This window comes from Panthera pardus, unplaced genomic scaffold (assembly GCF_024362965.1).
Source record: "Panthera pardus isolate Hobbes unplaced genomic scaffold, ASM2436296v1 HiC_scaffold_8, whole genome shotgun sequence".
Classification (NCBI taxonomy): domain Eukaryota; kingdom Metazoa; phylum Chordata; class Mammalia; order Carnivora; family Felidae; genus Panthera; species Panthera pardus.
Window position 1 is genome coordinate 71,744,785 of NW_026527013.1, and position 25,419 is coordinate 71,770,203.

Consider the following 25,419-nt stretch of genomic DNA (forward strand, 5'->3'; position numbering starts at 1 on the left):
CACACATGGTGTGAGCCTTCAGGGGCTCTGCCAGGTTCTGGGACACCCCGTCAGGAAGCTGGTTCCGTCCAGAGTAGGAGGGCAGTGCTTGCTTCCACGGCTGAGATGGTGAAGCCTGAGATCTCCATCAGGCCTGGGAGTAGTGAGCTGCCCTCTTGCAAATGGTAAACACAAAGGTGGGCAAAAGTGGCCTCCTTCCTTCTTTGGAAAGTCAGTAGAGCTCCCTGCTCCAGGAGCGTGACATTTGTTTCCTGCTTTGAAGTTGTATAATGAAGACTAACTTGGGGAGTGTTTGAACATATGGCTTCAAGGCTGTCTAGTGGCCAAACGTCTCAGCTCTCTAGTGAGTGACTGTGTTTTTTATTTTATTTATTTATTTATTTATTTATTTATTTATTTATTTATTTTTTAGAGGGAGAGAGAGGGAGGGAGGGAGAGGAGCAGAGAGAGAGGGAGACACAGAATCCGAAGCGGGCTCCAGGCTCCGAGCTGTCAGCACGGAGCCCGATGGGGGGCTCGAACCCACGAACCGTGAGATCGTGACCTGAGCCAAAGTCAGATGCTTAACCCACTGAGACACCCAGGGGCCCCGTGAGTGACTAGTTTTGGCTTCAGTTATTTCCATCAGAGGATTAAAATAAGAAAAGGTCTTCCAGTGTCAGATCCCCGCACTTTCTAGAAAGGAGCTCCTGTGTTGGCACTTTACCTTAGCTGAGGGATCTTCCTTATGGTGGCTGAGACATACAGCCTTTTGCCTGGTGTTGGTGCATTAGACAACGCCTCAAAATGGGGTAATTGTTGCCTCATTAGTCATCTGGCTGCGTAGACGTTGCATTAGCTGCTGAGAGGTTGTGAAGACTTTGATCTTTCTAGAGACCCTGGGAGAGGTCAGCTCCACTTCAGGGCATCGTGAGCAACACATACGGTGGAGAACTGTACTGGGTAAAGGTGAGTTCTACAGCTGGACAGACTGGGATGTGAGTTCTGGTCCTGCCCTTTACAGCAGGGAGTCGGGGCACTTGGTACCAAATACCAAATAAGTTTCCTTGTTTGTGAGGCGGGGATAACTGGCTACACTGTCTGAGAGTTACCGCCAGGTGTGATAGCATAACGAGGAGGAAGTACCCACGTAGCTGTCAAGTCCACGTTCCTCTCCTTCCTTTTGGAAACGTGTTCCCTGGCTTCTTTCACGTTTTGTTCCATGAGTCAATATGGTGCCAGCCATTATTAAAATAGGGGTTTTTTTTCTTTTTCTTCTTTTCTCCTCTTTCCTGTCCCCCCTTCCCACCGCCTTCTATTCCCCCTCAATTAGAAAGGTCCAAATTCTCTAGCATCTCAAACGAGACGTGAAACCACCTGGAATATCTCTCCCCAAGTTTACCAACAGAGTTTTAAGAGGAGAATTGGAGTCTTCCTGTCAGAAACGGTATTGTCTTCATCAGGTTCATGAGGTCAGAGCTAAGATGAAACAGAAATGGTAACGTAGGGGTGACAGAGGTGGTGACCTCTTTAAAGTTTCCATGAATCAAACCTTTAATTCTTGTTAAAGTGAGTACTGGCCAATGTTTCTTGCAATATACTGTTTTGGTTGTTTTTTGCTGAGTAAACATAGATTTATTTATTTATTTATTTATTCATTTATTATTTGAGAGAGAGAGCACGCTTGCGCAAGGGAGGGGGGTATAGGGAAAGAGAGAGAGAGAGAGAGAGAATCTTTTTTTTTTTTTTGAATTCTTTTTAATGTTTATTTATTTTTGAGACAGAGAGAGACAGCGTGAGCACGGGAGGGGCAGAGAGAGAGGGAGACAGAATCCAAAGCAGGCTCCAGGCTCTGAGCTGTCAGCACAGAGCCTGATGCGGGGCTCGAACTCATGAACTGCAAGATCATGACCTGAGCTGAAGTTGGATGTTTAACCGATTGAGCCACCCAGGCGCCCCAGAGAGAATTCTTAAGCAGGCTCCACGCTGAAGCCTCAGGCGGGGCTTGATCCAATGACCCTGGGATCATGACCTGAGTCAAAATCAAGAGCTGGACACTTTCAACCAACTGAGCCACCCAGGCACCCCTAAATACAGATTTTTTGCAAGGTCTTTCTTGGGAGGTTCATCTTGCGTAATAAAATGTTAATCAAGATTGCTTTGTGGGACGATGATCTGTGTATCCTCTCATATATCTGCCGTCTCCTCCATGTTTCCCAAAGCTCCAGTTTAACACTGTTAAGAATTGTTAGCTTACATCAGAAGAGCTGACCTGCAACTATGTTTCTTTGCTACTTCTTCCTAAGAGAGATTTATAGTGTACGGTCCCCCCATCCCCCATCTGAAAGTAGAGCGTTCCTGTGAAACCTTTCTAAGTTGAAATGGTGTAAAATGAAGAAGAAGCAATGACTGTTCACTTACATGGAAAATTTGGGGCGCCTGGGTGGCTCAGTCAGTTGAGCGTCTGCCTTCAGCTCATGTCGTGATCTCATGGTTTGTGGGTTCGAGTCCTGCATTGGGCTCGCTGCTGTCAACGCCGAGCCCAGTTGGGATCCTCTGACCCCATCCCTCTCTCCCCCTCCACCTCTCCTGCACTCTCTCAAAAGAAAAGAAATTTAGATGGAAAATTTTTTTTTAGCATTCCCAGACCCAAAAACTACCTGTCAGGCTTTTCTGATACCTTAGGACACATCTTGCTAACAGATACAGAGAATAAATAGCGATAAAACAAACGTTCACAGACAGTGGTGTCTAGGTACTGAGCGCAGCTCCTGGGGAAGGGGCTGGAACAGCCTGGGATGTGCGCTGCCTCTGTAACAGCTCCCTGCAAAACACAGGCTGACTGCTAATTTTGCCATTTGGCCTTTTTTGGAAAAGCAAAAATCGTCCTCAGGTTTATGAAAACAGGTAGTAATGTTAGAGCAAAGTGGCAGGACGTGAACTCTTGAAAAGTGGGGGATACCTGTATCTACATTTAGATATAGGCCCCTTTAAAAAGTGTTTCGCTTTCTTTTTAGGACCATGAAGTTATCTTTAGTCATAGCTAAGTGAATAGGGCCAGAATTGTTTCCTGAAACATCTCGGGGACCTGCCTCACTTATAGATGTGCTACTTAACGTTAGTGAGGATGAGAGGCTGTTTGCTTTTCTAACTATTCATTTTTGCATTTCACTTTGTTTAGCTTACTTGAGACACTCCACCTGGACAAGCTGGCAGCACAATCACGTTTGAAAAATGATCAAAATGGAAGTAAATTTAATTACAGCCATTCTAGCTAGAGCCAAGATACACGGAACATGACATACTGTGTCTTTTCAGTTGGCCCATGTATCCTGCAGGGTGAAGACAGTCAACCAGATTTATTGAATGCCTGTTGCTTCATCCATTAATTTCTAACGTGAATAGTTTTTGAAAACATCGTATGTACCGGACATTGCTTTTGCCACAGTTGCTGTGATGGAGCGTAAAGCAGGGGTGCTGACATTGTTGGGACTGGAGGTGGGCATCTGGGAAGACTTTCTGGAAGAAGAGATATTCACTCTAAAACCTATAAAATAAAAAAAATAATAATAATAAATTGGAAGAAAGCCAAGTAAGAATAGTTGAGAAGGTGGGTACAGAGGGAATTAGGTTCCAGACAAGCAGCAGGTGAAAGGGATCCTTGTGTATTTAAGCAACTAAAATAACCCCAGCGGAGCTAAGGAATGGAGTGAGAGGGGGTGCGTGTTGTTGAGACTGGGTCTTGGTTGTGGAGGTCCAGGATGCCTTGTTTGGATTCTATCCAAAGGGCAGATAACGTGTTCAAGCATGAATGATAGGACTGTATTTGGGTTATATCACTACAGCTGTAGTGTTTGTAATAGGGCAGAAGGGGGCTGCACAGAAGTCAGGAAGACCTTGTAGGCTACTGCATGAACTCTCATGCACTCGGGTGGTGGCCTAGACTCCTTGGTGGCAGTGGGAGGAGACAAGTGGAATGCACTAGAGACACGAGCTTGAGTTTGGCAGGGTGTATGGGGGTGAAGGAGGGACAGTGAAAGAGGCAGTCCAGGACTGTAGGGTGGGCTTCTTGGGTAGATGGTGGTGCCTCTCGCTGAGACAGGAGCGGGAGCGCTGTTGGAGACTCTAAGGGCCTCACCTTGACAGGTGGTTCACCGCCATCCAAGTGATTGGAACCTTAGAAAAGAGGCTTGGGTTGGAAGTCTTGATGGTCATTGGGAAGGCGTGAGGTCACGGAAGCAGAGCAGGAAGACACCACTGTAGGCCTGAGCCCCATGGGACAACAGTGCATACCCCCAGACAGAGGAAGAAATGTCATCTTTCTGAAAGAGCGTGGTTAAATGAGAATGTGTGTAAACCATCAAGTTTGGGCCCATCCTTTCTAATTGTATTTATGTTTTCCTTCTTTCCTCAGTTTGTTCTCCTCATTTTGATACTGTACAGGCAAGAATGTGTCCATAATAAGGTTGATCAGCATTAGAACAAATGCAGTGTGAGAGGGAAGGTTCTTCTGAAAAAAAAAAAAAAAAAAAAATTGCTCTGCAGCGTTGACACTGGCTGGAAAGAGGGCAAGGCACAGAGATTTATGGATTTTTAAAAGAAAATTTTTAAGGTTTATTTATTATTGAGGGACAGAGAGAGACAGAGCATGAGCATGGGAGAGGCAGAGAGAGGAGGAGACACAGAATCTGAAGCAGGCCCCAGGCTCCGAGCTGTCAGCACAGAGCCCGACGTGGGTCTCGAACTCACAGACCATGAGATCATGACCTGAGCCAAAGTCAAACGCTCAACCAGCTGAGCCACCCAGGCGCCCCCCATTTATGGATTTTTTAATGTTTATTTATTTATTTTGAGTGAGAGAGAGAGAGTGTGTGTGTGTGTGTGTGTGCACGCAGCGAATAGGGGGGAGCAGGGGGAGAAAGAGAGGGAGAGAGAGAATCCCAAGCAGACTCCACACTCAGTGCGGAGCCCAATGCGGGATCATGACCTGAGCCGAAATGAAGAGTCAGATGCTCAACCAACCGAGCCACTCAGGCACCCCCGTTATGCATTTTTAAAACGTAAAAAAATCAATATTATTGTCAAGGGCCAAAAAGCAAAAGTATCCATAGGAAAGATAACTATCAGCTTATTTGCTGCTTTTGTATTTCTGGGAGGGGCAGGAGAGAGGAAGTCCCATTTTCTTAAAACTATCTGAAACAAATATGGGAACATGTTCACATGGCTTAAATCTGGGTTGTAGGTAGCCTGGAAAATTCTACCATATCATTATTAGTACTTTTCTGTACATTAGGAATGTTTCATCATTAAAAGTTTAAAAAAAGAAACAAAAATCAGATGGGATGGTGTGTATGCTGACTGCCTGGGTTGTTCAGCTTTAGGAATCCTTGGAGACCAGACAGGTCATAACAACTAGTAATAAACCAATAATCAATGTGTTTAAAAATAAATAATGAGTTAAAAAGCGTGAGAGTGTCCAGCCAGCCATCCACGCACATCGCTGTGTTCGGAATCCTGGCCTTCGGTGGCTGTGGATGTTCAGATAATTCTCCATTAAAAGTTGCAAAAACAAAATCGAAAACCTCTATTGCTTGTCTGCACAGAAGAGGTCCACAAAGAAGCAGGTTCTTTCTACACGGAGGTCTTTACTTTCTGCTCACCTTTTGCTACAAGTCTAATTCCTGAGTAATTGGAGTTAGGAGTGTTTTGATTTTTTTTTTTTTTTTCCCTTGGAGCTGCTGATCAAAGGTGTTTCCATCCAAATGCAGGCGGGATGGCGCTCACAGAGGCGGGGGCTCACGGGCAAGGGGGAAAAGGGGTGAGCAGCGCTTTGGGTCCAGCAGATAGAAGCTTCCTCCAGGGATTTTTAAAAACCCCTTTTGAATGGGCTCATTGTTTATAAGAACAGTTCCTTAATGGAAAAACAAAAAGGCAAGAGGGTCTGTAGCTTGCTTTTCTGCTTTTCTGGGCTGGCCTCATTGTTTATTTGATTTATCAAGTCTCTGAGTAGTTGCTCTGCTCTGTGACCTTCCTTTAGCTATTCCTTTAGAGTATCCATTTACTTTATTTAGAAACATAATATTTAAAAAAGCTGGAGCTGAGTCAGAAAATCATCACCTTTTTGATGTGGCCGTTTCCCCGTCTTTTGAAACCTTAAACTTGCTAAGAGCCCTGGAGCTGACTTGCAGTCTCTGAATCAACAAGGATTTCTGGGTCTGGCAAGGGCTCCCAGACGGTGGGCGGGCCTCCCGGGCCTGGGAAGCCGGGAGGGGGCAGCAGGTCTGCCCCAGGGTCCTCCAGTCTGGTTTGCACACAATTAGAGAACGCAGTGCCCGGTGGATCTGGTGCTAAGTGGTAGAGAAAGGGCTGCAAAGGGCCTCAGCTCAGGTGGTGTTTGGACTGTGGGGGAGCCCGGCGGAGGAGGCCCCCCAGTGTGAGGCTGGAAGGCCGGGCTGGTGTGCTCATCTGAGGAGGCGGCAGCATCATTTCGTACAGCTGCTGGATGATTCCTCGGCCTCGCTTTTCCAGGTTAAACGTGCTGTACGTATGCTGTCTTTTAAAGAGGTGTTCTTTTTTCTAAGATAATTTTGTTTAAGTTTATTTATTTATTTTGAGAAAAAGAACGAGAGTGCGCAAGCGGGGCAAGGGCAGAGAGAGGTGGGGAGAGAGAATCCCAAGCAGACTCTGCACGGTCAGTGTGGAGCCAGACGCAGGGCTCTAACTCCCAAACTGTGGGATCACGACCTGGGCCAGAATCAAGAGTCAGATGCTTAACCAACTGAGCTGCCCAGGTGCCCCGCGAAGATATTTTTTTTTTTTAAATGTTTATTTACTTTTGAGAAAGACAGTCCACGAGCAGGGGAAGAACAAAGAGAGAGGGAGACACAGAATCTGAAGCAGGCTCCAGGCTCTGAGCTTGTCAGCGCAGAACCTGACGCGGGGCTCGAATCCGTGGACTGTGAGATCATGACCTGAGCTGAAGTCAGACACTTAGCTGATTGAACCACCCATGTGCCCCTAAAATAATTTTTAAATTATTTTTTATACATCTGTTCTTCCCTTTTTCCCTTGCCCTTTTTCTTTCTTTCTTTTTTTTTTTTTACTTTTTACTTTCAATGACAAAGATTCTAACTCTGAAGTTTGAAGACCAAAAACTAGGTATCAGACATGGTTTTGTCACCTTAACACAAGAACTGTTTTAAACTTTAGCCTATATTCTTTTGAGTCTTCATGCCCCTGTTGCTTTTAGGTTCTATGCGTTCTTTTGCATTTTGCGTATGTTTCTCGAAATAAGGGGCCACCAAAGGCGTACACAGAACTCTATTAAGAAGGTGCTTGTGCTTGTAGGAACAATGAACCGCATGGACCCAAGCCTAGAGAAGACTGTGACTGACATCTGAAAGGACAGTTTACTCCCAGCTATTAACATTTCTTGACTGGATAGTCCCTTTTGTTTCTCGTAGAGGAACTTTAGAATCACGTTATTAAACTCTGTCTCCCCCCCGCCCCCCATCCCCTGCAAGGAAGTCAAGCATCAACAAAAGTAATACTATCTGTGTAGTAGATTGTGATAGGAATTACATTAAATCTATTTATTACTTTGGGACTAATTGGCATTTTTATGAAAAATGGCATGTCTCTATTCAGATAGGGTCTTGTTTGTGACTATCAGAAAGTTTTTGTATTTTTTAGTGTCCTCGTATGGGCTGTATGTATTCCTCAATGTGTTTATTTCTTGGGATTGTTGCTTGAGTTAGGAGTGTGCCCTTAGGTTTAATTGGGAGGTGGGGGTGGAACTCGAGGGGACGTGAGGACTTGGCTTTCAGATGGCCTGCTTCTCCCACCGGCTCTGTCATTTGCCAGCAGTGTGCCTTCTGGTGAGACAGGTAATCCTGCTGAGTCTTGGCTTTCTCACCTATAAATGTGGATAATAATGGTATCTACCTCTTAGGGTTGTTTTGAAAATTAAACGAGCTACTGTGTTAAGAACTTCACACCATTTCTGGCAGTTAATGCATGTTCAGAAATGATCTGTTTCTATTAACTGGTAATTGCTAGTAAATAGAAAAGCTGTTGATTTCTGGATATTTATTTTCTATTTTATGGCTATATTAAATGTCTTATTTGTTTTAATAATTTTTCTGGTACATCTTCTTGGCTTTCTAGGTTACACTGTAACACCGTGTGCCAATCAAAATATTTTTCTTCCCTTTTCAATTGCTGTATACTTGATTTCTGTTTTATATCTTGGTGAACTGCCTTCAGCCTCCTGGATAATAGTGATTAAGAGTGATGATAACTATCTTGGCTGTTATTTATTTATTTTTTATTATTTTTTTAATCTTTATTTTATTTTATTTTTGGGGAGAGAGAGAGAGAGAGAGACAGAGTGAGAGCAGGGGAGGAACAGAGGGAGAGGGAGACACAGAATCTGAAGCAGTCTCCAGGCTCTGAGCCGTCAGCGCAGAGCCCGACGCGGGGCTCGAACCCACGAACCGTGAGATCATGACCTGAGCCGAAGTCAGGTGCCCAAACAACTGAGCCACCCAGGCACCCCTCTTGGCTGTTACTTTAATATTATTATTATTTTTTATCATGCTAAGGGAATATCTTTCTAGTTTGGGTTTGGTACTTTTGTAACATTGGGTGTTGGATTTTACCAAATACCTTTTTCATAATCTTTTGTTTTTGTGATATATGGTTTTTCTCCCTTGACCACGTGAAGATCTTTTTACATTTCTCGTAATGCTAATTTTAAAATTTCAGTGTATTTAAACTAAAAAAAAAAAAAAGACCCATTACACCATAACAGTTCACCCATACCCCCTTTCCCCTGCCTCTGGCAACCCAGATCTCTTCTCAGGATCTTGATTCAATGGGCTTCGTTTATATATGTGTTTCTTTATATTTAGATTCCACATGTAAGAGAGATCATATGGTACTTGACTTTGACATATTTAACATAGCATAATGCCCTCAATGTCCGTCCACAGTGTCACAAATGGCAAGATTTCATTCTTTTTTATGGCTGAATAATATTCCTTCCCTATTGAGAACGTGACTGCAGTGAACATGTGTGTGCACGTCTCTTTTCGAGTTAGTGTTTTGTTTTCTCTAGATAAATACCCAGAAATGGAACTGCTGGATCAGATGGTAGTTCTAGTTTTAATATTTTGATGAACTCCCTATGGTTTTCTATAGTGGCTGCACCAACTTCCATTCCACCAACCAGTGCTGTATAAGAGTTCCGTTTTCTCTGCGTCCTGGCCAACGCTTGCTATTTCTTGTCTTTTCGATCCTAGCCATTCTAACAGGTGTGAGGTGACCCCTCAGTGTGGATTTGCTTTGCGTTTCCCTGATGATGAGTGATGTTGAACATCTTCCCACGCGTGTGTTGGCCATCTGTGTGTCTTCTTTGGGAAATGCAAATCAAAGCCACAATGAGATATCAGCTCACACCCGTTAGAATGGCTAGGCTCAAAAAGACAAGCAACAGCAAGCGGTGGTCAGGAGGTAGAGAAAAGGGAACCCTTGTATATAGCACTGTACCTCACATTCTTGGTTCCTTTGTCTTGGATTAATTGACCACATATGTGTGGCTTTAGTTCTGGGCCCTCTATTCTGTTCCATTGATCTCTGTGTTTGTTTTTTATGCCAATACCGGGCCGTTTTAATTACTATAGCTTTGTAACATGGTTCGAAATCAGGGAGTATGATGCCTCCAGCTTTGTTCTTCTTTCTCAAGATTCTTTGGCTATTTGGGATCTTAGAAGGTTCCGTACAAATTTTAGGATTGTTTGTTGTCTTTCTGTGAAAAATGCCATTGGAGTTTTGCATTGACTCTGTGTATTGCTTTGGGTAGTATCGACATTTTCACAGTATTAATTCTTCTAATCCATGAACATGGAATTCTTTACATTTGTGTCTTCAGTTTCTTTTATTAATGTCTTGTAGTTTTCAGTGTACCTCATAATATTCTTAATCATGTTTTCTGGTGTAGAATCTACTTGATTCTTGATGTGATTTCATTTGCTAATACTGTACTTAGGAGCCTAGTAGTTTTACTGTTTGTCTATAAGTAGTTTTAATTTTTAGTTTTTCTCCTTCGTTCACGTAGTGCTAGATTGTGACATTAGAATTGCATTAGTTTTTCAAATGAATTGAAATTTTTTTTCCCAACGTTTTCCTTTAGAAACTTTTTCGTAACACGAAATCATCTGTCCTTTGGAAGTTTGAATGAATTCACACCTAAGACTACCAGGAACTAGGTCTGAAGCCTTTATTGGAAATCCTCTTGAGTGGCTTTCCAGTTTCTTTGTTGTTATTGGATCCTTCATATTTTCCGGCTCTTAATTCAAGATTTTATGATCTGATTGCAATGAGTGCTTCATTAAAAGAAACCAAGAGCTCTTCCTTATCCAGAGTCCTATCTCCTCCCCAGCTGGTGCTTGTTATTTTCTGTCCTTTTAATCGTCGGTGCACTTGCTAGTGGTCCTTCCGTTTCATCATGCCCTTGCCCCGCAAACAACCTGCTTTGAAATGTTCTGATAAGTTATAATGGTTTTCAATTTGCCAAGTCATAGTTCTTTTGACGTTGCTGTTATTTTCACTTATTCCTGCTTTCTTTTTTACAACTTCTAAAAACTTGGCATGTGAATTCGTATATTGGATTCTGTAACAGTAAAACTGCTTGCACCACCAGTTTGGTTACCATCTACGATGACTGTAATCGTGTGTGCAAACGTAAATATATTTTGCATTGTGCCTGTAGTTTTGCAAGCCATGAAATTGCACGTGTGTGTACACACTTAACTCTGGAGCATGAGCGTTCATTATAGGATGTACCTGAGTCTGTCAAGACGTAATACGATATGCTGGCTCTGGGAAAGACTGCAAGAGCGTGTTGATTTAGGCCATTGCTTCTCGGAAGCCGAGAAAGGAAATGGTTCATTCTGGTGCTGCTAATTGGCAGGGAGGAAGACAGACTCCTGTTATCCTTGCTAATTTACCCCAGGACTCTGTAAGATTTTGGTAAGGATATTTTCACTTCTGTGTCATCAGGTCTTAACTTGCTATTTTTTTTTTTTTAACTTATTTCCTTTTCTTTATTCTTCAAAGCCATTGGAGTACAAAGTGGTTGTTCATACTAATACTTTATGTGCTTGAAGATACATGTTACGTTATCCGAACTCCCATATTTTATTTTCTCCACTGATCGTTTTATTTTGTTTTGGGCTGATGGCAGCTTTTCCTGATTACCTTTTACAAACGGAGAACAGAAAAAAAAAAAAAAAACAAACCCAAAAACTTTACTTTTGGAAGAGCATGATTAGTGCTTAGTGCAAGAGCTTGGCGATGTTAACTGTTGACCAGATCGTTCACTTTTGTGGTTTCTTGTTTCTTTCTACCTTGTTCTTACACATATTGACTTTCTGCACCGCTTCTCCTGTATAAGGATTCTTTTTTTCTTTTAATGTTTATTTATTTTGAGAGAGCAAGAGAGGAAGAGAATGCATGAATGTGCACGCAGGGGAGGGGCAGAGAGAGAGGAAGAGAGAGAATCTCAAGCAGGCTCCATGCTGTCAGCACAGAGCCTGATGTGGGGCTCAATCTCACCAACTGTGAGATCATGACCTGAGCCCAAACCAAGAGTCAGAAGCTTAATTGACTGAGCCACCCAGGTGCCCTGGATGAAGATTTCTATACATTGCATATTCTTTTCTTGGTTGATGATTGTACAGTTTGAGTTTGCTCCTCCAAATATTCCACTGGTTGGTTGGAATAAATTTACTTTATCAGTCTTGTATTGTCATTTACTTAGAGTTAGTTTTTTAGATTTTTATCAATAAATAATATAATAGCACTGTGGTGTTTTGCCTTGCAGCTAATTTATCGTTTCTCTCTCTGATTATTTGCATATATTTCTTAAACTGGAATGGCTGGATCAAAGAATACATATTCAGAAAGGCTAAACCAATTTACCCTTTCACCAGCAATGTGTACATTGATATTTTTAATCTTTTACGAGGCAGTAGATGAAACAATAGAGTCCTTCTCCCCTGCTGGTTTTCTCAGGCTGTCGTAACAAATTATGACCAACGAGGTGGCCTACAGAAATCTATCCTCAGAGTTGTGGAAGCCACAAGTCTGAAGTCGAGGTGTGGCCAGGGTCATAATCCTCTCCGGGGAAGAATCCTGGCCATCCTTGGTCCCTGACTTGTAGCTCTATCACTCTAATCTCAGCCTCTGTTTCACGTGGTGTTCTCTGTGTTTGTCTCTGTGGCTACTGGCCTCCTTGTAAGACACCACTCGTTGGATTTAGGGCCTGCTCCGATCCGGCGTGACCTCATCGAATGCAACTAATTACATCAGCAACAACCCTCTGCGCAAATCATGTCGCATTCAGAGGTTCCGGGTGGACACGATTTTGGGGGGGACACGTTATTCAAACCAATACAGTTGCTTTGATTTTGATTTCTTTTTTTTTTGATACTAAAAGTAATGTAAATCTCATTGGAAAAGTAAAACTCCTCAGCCACAGCCACAGGAATGACTGATTACGGAACTTATTTTACTCTGTGGTGGCGGCATCTCCAGGGATAAACCTTATTCTTGATTTCTTGATAACCTTGTTTCTTGATTTCTTCTTCCTTATTCATGTAGATATTAAATAGCCATATCCTACATCTCAAACTTTAGCCCTTCAAAAAATAAAATATATGCGGGTTTACTTGCATAGGAGGTGCTTCCCTTATAATTTTATTGCTAACACTGTTTCTAATGATAATTGTTAACACTACTCAGTCGTTTTTATTCTAGAGAGCACAAAAACCTTTAAAAGCTCTTTTTAGGTATTCTTTTATTTAATCCCCAAATGTAGATCTCATAAAAATGAGATGTCCTAGGATTTGAAAGCTGATATGGTGTGGAACTGGAAGTTAGGTCTGTTTGCACTCACTGAAAATTCAGGTTTATTAAAAATTTTTTAAAATGTTTATTTATTTTTGAGAGACAGAGAGAGAGCACAAGTGGGGGAGGGGCAGAGAGAGAGGGAGACACAGAATCTGAAGCAGGCACCAGGCTTTGAACTGTCAGCACAGAGCCTGATGCAGGGCTTGAACTCATGAACCATGAGATCATGCCCTGAGCCGAAGTTGGACGCTTTACCGACTGAACCACCCAGGCACCCCTGAAAATTCAAGTTTGTAAAGATGGTGTTGTCTAGGCTTAGAGGCCACCTCAGGTTATTTGTTGCAGATGTTGTGGGCCTTTTCATGGCGAGACATGATGAAGGACTCTGACTCCCGTCCCCTGGCACAGTCACACTGATCGGCCTCGAAGTCAGTGGCTGTCTGTCTACCGCAGTTTCGTCTGGGTGGCCGTGTGGTTTTCCAGCTTTCTGTCTACCGTGTCTTCCTGCTGCACATGACGTTGCCTTGGGAATGGAGAGGACCTTGAAAGTGCCTTTTTTTCCAGTGCAATCAAGAGCTTCACTGTCTTTTCTGTAAATCTTTCCTGTGTACCTGCCTGTGCACTGTGCTGGTCACGAGGGATGCTCACCAAGGTGAGGAGGGCAGATTTCAAGCAATGCAAACTTCCGCCGGGCAGAGGAGAATACCTCCAAATTCTTTCATGATGCCATGCAACCAGTATTCTGGTTGAGAGTTTTTAAAAATGCTGGGGGGTGGGGTGGGGCGGGGGAGACAGGAGAGAATGATCGCTTATTTCATCAGAAGGGAGTTGTCAGGGAAAGCCGGCAAGAGGAGCTCAGATCCGATTGCTTTTTGTTTCAAATGCGAGCTTCTGTAGCGTAAAGCGGTGGTTTGTAAGAATACTGTTCGGCTCTGGAGTGCCCAGACACACTTGGAGCTAGAATTTCATACCTGTGGTTGCTGCCGATATGCTCGGGCTTGTGGGATCATTTGCTTAACACAGGGTGACAGGCTAAATCCTCAGCCCCTGCTCCTCTCTGGGCACCAGCCAGCTGTTACAGAAGTGGCCGCCATAGTGCAGAGAGGGAGCCAAGTTGACTGCGGGGACAGGTCAAGCCCCTGGGCCCAGGAGGTCATGTTTGTCTAGATGGTCAGCCCCAGAAAGCAGGTCCTGGATGCTGACACCAGGCTGTTTTCTTTTTTTGTTTTTTAATCACAGTTTTGGTTTTGGTTTTGGTTTGTTTTTAATGTTTATTTATTTTGGAAGGAGAAAGAGAGAGATGGAGCGTGAGCAGAGGAGGGGCAGAGAGAGAGGGAGACACAGAATCTGAACCGGGCTCCAGGCTCTGAGCTGTCAGAACAGAGCCCGATGCAAGATTCGAACCCACAAACTGTGAGATCGTGACCTGAGTCGAAGTCGGAAGCTTAACTGACTGAGCCACCCAGGCGCCCCTTAGTCACAGTTCTTGGCACTAACAGCCTCGGTCGCCGGCTAGAGAGGACCACTGGCTGGTGGGGCCGACCACGCACGCACCCGTGTAGCAGCAAGTCTGTGATGCGATCGTCCAAGGGAAGCTCGGACTCACGGGTGGGTCTGGAATGCACGAGCAAGGCATGTGGATATCTGTACATTCTTACTGCTGCCGGACAGCAGCTACAGCTCACCGATAGCATGAGACCTGCACAAAAAAGATCTCTGAGCATCCTGCCGTAATGATTAGAAAAAGGTGGCTTTTGGTGTAGGGCTCAAACTACCACTTTAAAGGTTTTTGGGCATCTGAAGGGATGCTGGAGAAAGGACACAGGAGAACATGAGTGTGTGATGGGGAATTGGAAGTGGTCTTTTACTTCGATTTACTTCCCATAAACCTAGAAAAAAAAAGATAGTGGCCAGATTTCAACAAGAATACCACTTGTAGATCTGAACAGGTGTGGATTCTGAAGACCCCTGGGAAACGTGGTCTCCAGAGGCAGCACCACCTTGGCCAGCTGGGCCTTGAGCCCCAGGCACTGAAGTATATAAAAGTCCAGGCGAAACAGAGGACTCAGTAGCACAGGCAGAAAATGCCAGGCGTGCCGACCTCCCAAGCCCACGGACCTACGTGCCTGGGTAGAGGGGGGCCCGTGTCCCCCTTAGCAGCGTCGTGTGTGATACAGGTTGCGTTTTGCGTGAGGTGGAGCTTGAAGTGCAGGATGTTTCTTCCAGTGTGCCTTGGAGATGGTGGCTGTGAATGGGGAGGAGCCGAAGTGGCTGCAGGGAGATGTCCAGATGCACTGAGGGCCCAACACCAGCTTTGGCTGGCCCCACAGGCAGTACTACACCTGGAATGGACTGTAAGCGTTGTCCTGGGGTGGCCAGATCTCCATATTCCGATATAGGTGAGTCATCAGGTGACGGTTGCTCCAGAAAGGAGGGTGACCTTGAAGAAGGCGGTACTCTGTGGCTCAGGTGATCCCTGCATGGGCTGAGCTGAAGGCTGCTGGCCAACAGCAGCTGGGGCAACAGGTGGTTCAGTGAAGGGAGATCTGCGTTGGGCATTTTCTTGGTCACCACAATATATGTGTGTGTGTATATATATGTTTATGGATGCATACGTATATTTATGTATGCATGTTTGTTCCTTTGTTCATTCATTCATTCATTCATTCCCGGAAGCAATCCATCAGCCAGTGTGCACTGTCCACTTACGAAAACCAAGCAGTGTTGCAGGTCCTGGAGCTAAAGCATTGAACAAAACGGGCCCTGCCCTGGGGACCCAGCCAGTCTTCCAGTCGGAAGACCGTCGGTACACAGGACATGAGGGTGGCAGGTGGAATGGATGCTCTGGCGGTCACGGAAGGACTGAGATGGGGAGGGGCTGAGGGCGAGGAAGCCAGGAGGCACGGCCGTGGGAGCAGGGAGGAAGAGCCTTTGGGCCGAGCGCATGGCCAGGCCCCATCGGGAACACAGGCGCCGTGTGTTCCAGAACAGAAACAGAACTGTAAGAGAGGGGGAGGCGTGGAAGGAAAGGAGGCCGAGGCAAGGAGTTTAGATTTTATTCTAGGTAGGATGGGACTGACTCAAGGTGTGGAAGCAGAAAGGAGCTCTTCTAGAGAAGGCACTTTGCGGAGACGCTTGGCACATGCCGTTCCTGTTAGGTTTGGTGGGACTCACTTCGACAATAGCCCTAACGAGTAGGTGCTGTTGGTGCCCCGGTTTGCAGGTGAGGAAACCGAACACAGGGTAGATGACTTACCACAGGGCTGGAAAGTGGCAGAGCTGGGGACCCACACCTAGGACGTTGTGTTTCTGATCCTGCGCCCCTGACCTCCTGAGTTCTGGGAAGATCGCCTGATTAATATGCGGGGTGAGGGTAGGATTCCTGCCTGAGGCTGTTGAGGTGCAGGTGGTTTCGCTCTGGAGACGGACCGAAGCGGCTGCCAGGCTGCCTTCGTGATGGGCAGGTGCAGAGGGAGGGGCATGTGGGAGGTCAAACAGAGACGAGAGGGGAAACTGAGTCCTGGATTTTGACTTGAGCCAGTATGCAAGATAAGTATAGATCTGACTGGTTGCATCCTATATGTTCTTATCCATTTGGGGATTCTGTTGGGGGAAGTCCAGGCTGTTACAGGTCTGTTGGTGACCTGCAAGGAAAACAAAACTGATTTACCTGTAAGGGACATGGATTCCTGCCAGGAACCTCTTCCCCCACTGCTGTCCCCAGAAATGATTCACTTTCCAAATGCTTGCTTGTCCTAAACCATTGCTATGGGACTGGTTGGGGTAAGAAAAGGCCGTTTTGAGGTGCCTCAGGTCCCTTCTCCACTCACCCCCACAATGAACAGTCTGGCACATGTGAACCTTTTGCGTGTTGCCACCTGTCATGGTGCCGTTTGCCAGAACAGAGTGAAGGGCAGTTACAGAGGTAGGCACCACTTACATGGTACTGTTTAACCCTGGGAGGATGCTAAAACCAGTCTTTTTTTTCATTAAAAATTTTTTTTGTTTATTTTTAAGAGAGAGAGAGAGAGAGAGAGAGAGAGAGAATAAGTGGTGGGGCAAGGGGGGGGGGCAGAGAGAGAGAGAGAGAGGAGACAGAATCCGAAGCAGGCTCCAGGCTCTGAGCTGTCAGCACAGAGCCCAAGGTGGGGCTTGAACCATGGGATCATGACCTGAGCCCAAATTGACACGTAACCGACTGAGCCACCCAGGCGCCCCTCTTTCCCTTTTTACACCTGCTCTGGCTTCTCTCCTGGTCTCTTGTTGCATGGACTCTGCTTTGCAAGGCCATCAGGGACCCCACGTTGCTGACTCCAGTGGTCAGCGTTCAGCACTTATTGTACTTGGCTTCTTGGTGGCGCTGGATGTACCTCGGGGTACTTTCTTTATTTGACACCTCTGCCTGCTTTCTGCTTTCTGGCCACTGCCTATCTGTACCCTTTTCTGGCTTTTTTTTGTCTGGCCTTTCGATTTGGGGTGCCCTGGAGTTAAGTCCTGGGTCATCCTCCCTCTCTCAGTTTACTCCTTTAACAACAGTAACCAGGCTTATGAATTCAAATACTATTGATTTCTTGACTTGCTCATAACTTCCAGATGTATTCTTTTAGCCCAGACCTCTCTCCCCAGAACTCTAGATGTGTATATTCAACTCTTAGACGTTTCTGTTGCAATAATCTGATAGACCTCTTAGACGTGAGGTTGAACACTGAGCTGATTTCCAGCACTCGCACCCTAACCTGCTCATGCCCACTGTTCTCATCCCCCGTGGATGGCAAGGCCATCTTCCAGTTGTTCAGGCCCCAAAGGTCGGAACCGTATCCTTTCTCCCTCTCTTTCTCTTTGCACACCGACCCCAAGTCTAGCTTGTTAGGGAATTTGGTCGGCTCTGCTTTCATAAGCCACCTGCTCCCTGCTCACCACCTGCTGCTCCTTTCCGGATGGCAAGTAGCTCTGAGCCCTGCCTCCATCTTTGCTTCCCTGTGGTCTCTTGTCAACGCGAAGCCAGTGTGAGCCTTTACAAGAAGTCAGTGGGATTGTGTTGCTCTTGAGCTCAGAATTCACTAATGGTCACCATCACTCGGAGCCAAAGGCCTCTGTCTCTCCCCTGCTACCCACACTCTCTCCCTCCCTGTCTCTGCTCCAGCCACACTGGCCTGCGGGCCGTTTTGGAGCCTCTTGTCCAGCTGTTCCTTCTTCTTCTGAATCTGTTCTGCTAACTCCCTTACCTCTTTCGGGTGTGTTTTTCGGTGAGCTCCAGGGGGAACTTCCGCCTGTTGGCCTCCGCATGGCCTCCATGGCCTGATTCCACTTACACCACTTATCCTTTTATTTCTCTATAGCTCTTGATACCCTCTGACAAATGCTGCCCGCTTGTTCTATAACTGAGCTCCCAGTGATGGGGATCCATGTTTATTTTGGTGGTATAGCCCCCATTTTGGAGCTACGTCTGGTGGGGCCCTTCTGCTGTGCTACTGAAGAAATAGCTCTCATTGCCTCTGGAGAGGGGATGATGAGTTCCTTGGAGATCAAAGGCAAGGTCATTTTGTTTTGTTCTGTCTTAGCTTAGGTGGCGAGAGCAGGCTATCTTTGCGAAGGCACGTATTCCAGTGTGGTCAGCACCGTGGCTTCTGCAGCGCTGGTAGCTGCCAAAGCGACTTTTGCGTGTGACTATGGGATTAAAGCACCTGCTTCTTGGGGGCCGGCAGTTTGGTCTCATTGGCATAACCAACCAACTACCTCCTGTAAGCGAGGGTCCCAGCAGAAGCTACATGTGTGAAACATCAAGTTAACTTTTAAAACTTTGTCAGCGCTTTGGGTGATACACATTTTTGTACTGACTTTTCTGGAACTTTCTGTTCCAGAGGAGAGAAGTTGCGTAGGTGGCTTCTGGTCCACAATGACATTTGCCTGCTGTCTTTGGCCAGCATCCTCTCAGCTGGGCCGCAGCTGGGCCCTCCTTGTCCACCGGCCCAGGGGCAGGGCATCTGCTCCGTGCACTTGGTCTGTCCATGGGCCCCAGGGCAGGGCGTTGGCCCCGTGCACTTGGTCTGTAAGTTGCACAGCACCTGAAATCTGTTTTAGCGCTGATTTGAGAATGCGTTTATCTGGTTCTGTGAACAGCCTTCGAGCTCCCTGAAGGCAGAGCTGTGTCGTATCTGTCTCGGTGCTCCAACATCCAGGCCAGTCCCTCACATGGCAGGGTGTTAGGAATGTTTATGGAATTGTGCGTGACAGTGTGCAAATAGAACCTCATCCGAAGTTACGCGTTAGGCAGATGTGAATGGTTCTGGAGCAGGGTGGTGGTGATGGTTGTACAATACGTATGTACTTAACACCACTGAACTGAATGCTTACGAGTGGTTAGGACAGTAAATTTTATGTTGTGTATTTCACCAAAGTAAAAAAAAAAACAAAAAAAAAAAAAACTGGGGGATAATGTAAGGAATTAGGCACCTCACCAGGACATGATGCTCTAGCATGGTCTTGTTTGGGCAGAACAAGGCCAGGAGGCACAGAGAATTTCTACTGAGGGGCTCGGTAGTTGTTTGCGTTGGTTTTCTGTGATTAAATGCCCCTTATTGGGGTGGCTGCATGGCTCAGTTGGTAAAGCATCCGACTTCAGCTCAGGTATTGATCTCGTGGTTCATAAGTTCTAGCCCTGCATCGGGCTCTGTGCTGAAAGCTCGGAGCCTGGAGCCTGCTTCGGATTCTGTGTCTCCCTCTCTCTCTGCCCCTCCCCCACTTTGTGCTCTGTCTCTCTCTCTCTGTCAAAAATAAATCAAAACATTAAAACAATTTTTTAAAAAAACGCCCCTTACTTGTCCCTGCTGATTTGTCTATGATTTTAAACTCGATTTTGAACTTGATTCCCTTTGCAGTTTGGCTTTAGTCCCTGCATCCCCTTGTTAAACTGCTTGCTAATGATCATCCTTGCATCAAGTTTGACATTTTTAATTTCTGCATTTTATTTTATTCCAGAATAGTTAACATTCAGTTTCAGGTGGTACAAGTGCTCCCCTTAATCCCCATCACCTATTTCGCCCACCCATCCCCCACCTTCCCTCTGGTGACCATCAGTTTGTTCTCTGTAGTTAAGAGTCTTGGCTTGTGTGTCTGTTTCTCTCTTTTTTTCCCCCTCGCTCACTTGTTTTGTGCCTTAAATTCCATACATGAATGAAATCAGACGGTATTTGCCTTTCTCTGACTGATTTCACTTAGCATTATTCTCTCTAGCTCCAACCATATTGTTGCAAATGGAAGATTTCATTCTTTTTTATGGTGGAGTAATATTCTGTTATATATATATGTATATATGTATGTAGGTATGTAACATATATGTAAAGGAATATTATATATGTATAACATCCATATATAATATAACAGGATATAAATAATAGTATACATACATAATATAGCAGAATATATATATATATATATATATATATATATATATGTACACACACACACACAATATTCTTTATCCATTCATCAGTCAGTGGATACTTGGGCTGCTTCTATAGTTTGGCTGTTGTAAATAATGCTGCTAGGGGTGCATGTATCCCTTTGAATTAGTGTTTATGTATTCTTCAGATTAATACCCAGTAGTGTGAATGCAGGGTCATAGGGTAGCTCTATTTTTAACTTTTTGAGGAGCCTCCACATTGTTTTCCACAGTGGCTGCACCAGTTTGCATTGTCACCAACAGTGCAAGAGGGTTCCTTTTTCTCCACATCCTCACCAACACTTGTTGTCTTTTGTGTTTTTGATTTTAGCCATTCTGACAGGTGTGAGGTGGTATCTCATTGTCGTTTTGATTTGCATTTCCCTGATGATCAGTGATGTTGAGAAGCTTTTCCTGTGTCTGTTGGCCATCTGGATGTCTTCTTTGGAGAAATGTCTGTTCGCTTCTTCTGCCCATTTTTTAATTGGATTATTTGTTTTTTTGGGTGTTGATGTGTATAAGTTCTTTATATATTTTGGATACTAACCCTTCATCAGATGTGTCATTTGCAAATACCTTCTCCCCTTCTGTAGGTTATCTTTTAATTTGTGGATCATTTCCTCTGCTGTGTTGAAGCTTTTTATGTTGATATAGTGCCAATAGTTTATTTTTGCTTTTATTTTCCTTGCCTCTGGAGACATATGTAGAAAAATGTTGCTATGGCCTATGTCAGAGAAGTTACTGTGCTCTTTTCTAGGACTTTTATGGTTTCAGGTTTCACATTTTGGTTTTTAATCTTTTTTGAGTTTATTTTTGTGTATTATGTAAGAAAGTGGTCCAGGTTCAGTCTTCTACATGTTGCTGTGCAGTTTTCCCAACACCATTTGTTGAAGAGACATTCTTTTTTCCCATTGGATATTCTTGCCTGCTTTGTTTATGTTTCTACATTTTAAAGCCGCAGAAAAATGGAACTGGAGATCATGGGTCACAGGCTTGGGTCCTGGCGTCAGAAGGACGCTGCCATTTACTGTATCTGTTCTTTGCCTTTTTGCACTTGGGCCTCCTCACCTGCAGGCCGGTGATGGCAGTGGACGTGGCCTCATTTTGCCCCCTTGTTAACCTTTTCACTTTCAGTGCCCCTGGCTTCCGAGGACCCATCACGATGACACCTTCCTCTATGTTTGAAGTCCCAGGAGTGGCCTGTATGTTTTTGTTCTTTGAATGTGCCGACCGCCTGTGCCTACCGTCCCCCCGGTTCTCTCTTCTCCCAGTGCTGGAATCTCGAGCTGTTTCCCGTTACTCAGTCTGAGGGTCCCCTGGGGACTTTGCTGACCCCCCTCCACTTCCACTGACCCCCACTAGAGTACAAGCTCTGCCAGGGGCCTGTAAGCTCCCAGAGGGAGTACAGAGATGGTCCCATCGTTCCCTGGCACAATGCCCTGTGTCACACAACAAGGCTCAGTAAGTAGGCAAATTACAGGGGAATAAACACAAGTGCCCCGTTCTTGGCCCCTTGCAGTGTTCACTTATGACCTGGGTCCGCTCCCTTATTTTAGTCTGGTGTGTGCTTTCTGTCCAGTATGTTGGCCATCACCTAGAAATTCAGGGAAGGGTTTTACGGGTGCCCAGGGGAGGGCAGAGCCCCTGCGCTCCTCCTGGGCTCCTGGGCCCTGCCGGCTTTCCCAGCCCCTCCAGGCAGCGGAGCTCAGGAGTTGGACTGCAGACCTGGCGATCGATACGCTGCCTTCAACTCAGGTCCGGAGAAGAGCAGCACAGCTCGTTGAAGATTCGGGAAGCGGTGCCTTGGAGGAAATCCTCGCCAAATTAAGTTTTGGACCTTTTCTTTTACTCCGTAGCCTAGGGCTAAAAGAAGCAGGTTGTCTGAGACCCTTGAAGGGTGAGGAGGCAGGCCGTCTCAGCTGAGTTCAGACCGGGGCTGGGAGGCTGTTATTTGTACAGCTAACTTTGGGCATCTGTTTGCATGAATTCATGTCTTGTTCTGTTTCTTCTGACTGAGGAGGTTTTGGGGCCAAGCTGGGCCAAGCACCTGGAGAGGGAGGGAGGGAGAGAGAGAGAGAGAGAGAGAGAGAAACAGAGAAACAGAGTAGTGTATGGGCCTGAACAGGATTTGTCAGAACCTAGGGGCAAAGCAGCACACAAAACTGTGGAGGCGGCGTTCTCTGGACCTCTGCTTGGAACCCAGCTCCTTCTGGCATCTTGACGAATCTCTGAGGATATCCTTGGGTCAGCCCCAACATATGTGGGGTACGGGTAATGGGGTCTGAGTGCACATTAAATCCAGTAGAGATGGGGTTTCATGACAGGCTGGCTGGGACATCTGACACTTATTGGTCACCATACCTGATTTGGATGACCTTGCTGGCTCACCCGTGTGGCTGTCCTCCTCCATCATTCTGTGTGTGACGTGGAGCTCAGTGGACAAGTTCAGACACGCCACAAATGACAGCAGTGCTGAGGATTCCCTGGGCCCAGGCTTTGTTTCTGACTCTGCTGTGTGACCTCGGGGAAGTTTCTTACCCTCTCTGAGCTTTGGTTTTCTCCCTGCCAAAATAGGAATCGTTAAGATTGTGAAGATTTAAGGAAATCAGTGCCGTGAAGGGTTGCGCACAGCATGGCACTCACTAGCTTCGGATGTCGCTGTGTTATTATTCATCTTAGCGGGCGAACTTACTCCCACAGGTTTTGCTTTTCCACAGAAGTTTGCGAAACTAAGCTTGTTCCCTGCCCGCAGAACGTTTGTAAGGGAAACTGCCGTCACCTCCGGTTTTCAAAAGGAGGCGACCGAGGCCTAGAGGGGTGAAGTTTGTTTCCTCGGCTCGCACAACTGGACTGAGGTGCAGAAGGCGAGCATTTGGGGCGGGGCGGGGGGGGGAGATTGATCCCGTGGACTTTATTCGCGCTCGCGTCACCGCCAAGTGGCAGCTAAAAACATCGATCCCTGTTGGTTACAGACCCCGGGGGAGGTGGATGAAATGCCACACGCGCGGTGCGTTTTTTGATCAGCTAGCCTCAAGGCCTCTCTTGGTTGGAACTGAAAGGACTCACAATGGGTGCGACTCCGAGGGAACCGGCTGAATTTCTATAAATCAGGCAGCAGAGACATCCCACACTCTGCCGCCAGAGCGTCTGCAGCGTGGGGTGAGAGGTTCTTCTGAGAACTAACATCTATAGCACGCTTCTCATGTGCGTCCGCTTAATCCTCGCGGCAAGCCCGCTGCTCGGCTCGCGCCCCGCGCCGCCGACGAGGAACCGAAGCTGAGTGCAGAGAGGGGCGGGGCCTTGAACCCCGGCAGCCAGACTCCACGGCCGTGCTGTCACCCTCTGTGCGGCCCCAGGGAGGGGGCAGCGGACGAACACAGTTCATCAAAAGCGAACAGAAGCTGCAGATGAAAGAGGAGGTCTGTGAACATGTGAAGGCTTTTTTTGTGTGTGTGAACCGAGACGGGCTTCAGTTATGCTCTGTGTGTCGGTGAAGAGGCACCGTGAACTCCCAGGTCGGCCGGCAAAGGGCCGATGTCTGAGGCTTCGCTCCGTTCCGGCAGCTGGTTAGCAACACGGAGCTGTGGATGTTTCCAGGGGAGGAAATGAATACACAGGCGTCGGGGGTGAAGGAGGCCAAGTGCGTGGAGTCGGCCGAGAGGTGGATTCGGTGGAAAGACGGACACAGAGTGTCCTCTGTAGACGCGATGTGGAACCGGTTCCCAGGGAGCCAGTCAGGAAACCAGAATCGGAGGGTCAGTTCCCCGCTTTTCTCACAGATGAGAGTGGCCAAACAAAATCTGCAACTTTGAGGGTGGGGGAGTTTACCTGGTTTAGGTGGAAGAAGGCAGAAAAGAAAAACTAGGTGCCCAGTGTTAACAGGTGATGGCCATCTTTAATTGATTCTCAGTGTGATAAAAGTGCCCCCTGAAAGTTGGGAGCAATTGGAACGGTTGTGTATTTTTATTATACTCTGACCATGAATGCCCTTGGCATATTTGCCAAGTTTTACCCTGTAGAACACGTGAAACCATCCTATGTTTAATTTTGTTTTTAGTCCGATACCATCAGGAATCTGCTTTGCGTTGTCCTTTTGGTCCTTTGGAAGAAATCTTAAGTTGGGATATTTTGTAGAGTTATCACAGTTGGCCAAAATATTTCTGTAATCCCTCAACACGTCTCAGAAACCAAAGCCACGTGGCAGTGGCCAGGTGCGTGTCCAACACGTAATGTCCACACGTATAAAGTTGTAAGAACCGAATGGATGAGCTCTGCTTTTGTTCTCAGTGACAGCTTTTACTTTTCTCCCTTGTCTGCCCTGGGTCCCTTCTACTTTGGAGAGAACACAGGCCCTTCTTGAGGCCACTGGCTGTTATTTCAGTTGATAGTGTTCCTGCAGAATTACCCGAGGTTCTTTCTGCTTTGGGGGGACCAGTGACTCAGAAAACCCTATGTGCTTAGGACAGGAGCCTGGTTTGGAATGTTCTAGTCATTCTTCTGGCAGGTCTATTCTGGTAGGCAAGTGAAGAAAGGGAAGGAGAACAGGAAAATACAGAAGAAACGTTGTTGGAGAATATTATTCTGTGTGTTGATGTCTAGATCAGAATAAGAGGGGGCAGCTTTACACAAAAGCAAAAATGGACTGCAACCTTGTTACCCCAGGTCTGTGCAGGACGCTCATTCATTCATGTCACCAGACTTATTATAGAGACCACAAAGGTAATATTAACACAGTTTAAAAACTCCTTTTCCAGAAATTAGAGCCAGACTTGGGCCTTAGAAGTGAGTAACTTGGGCTGTGCAGGAACACACGAGGGAGGAGAGCTCTCAGAGTGTGTTAGACTGTTCTTGCCCGTGTGTCTGTCAAGGGCAGCCCGGCTCACCCAGCCTGGTGCTCATGAAGGCTCTATCTCCCCAGATGAGCCAGGCTTCAGGCATTTCAGGAGCCCCGACAGTGCAGCTACCTGTGGCACGATGCAAGAGGAAAACCTAACCGTTGTCACGACAGCTTGACTTGGCAGGAAGATAGCGAGGGACCATCAGTAAGTGGCTGACAGCGGTCCCCCCCTCCAAAGGGCAGGGTCTCA

The 25,419-nt window shown here is 46.1% G+C and overlaps 1 protein-coding gene across 3 annotated transcripts in view; it reads left to right on the forward strand.

The window, feature by feature from the left end:
* The window catches only part of GLI3 (GLI family zinc finger 3), a 281,417-nt gene that overhangs the window by 40,899 nt on the left and 215,099 nt on the right, over positions 1 to 25,419 (forward strand). Inside the window, exon 1 of one of the 3 annotated variants that reach the window (XM_053897679.1) lies at positions 23,511 to 23,751. The exons of the other annotated variants lie outside the window; for them this stretch is intronic. The gene's annotated coding sequence lies outside the window, so the exon portion shown is untranslated. Of the gene's footprint in view, positions 1 to 23,510; positions 23,752 to 25,419 lie in introns of those variants that run through there. 3 annotated transcript variants of the gene reach the window in all.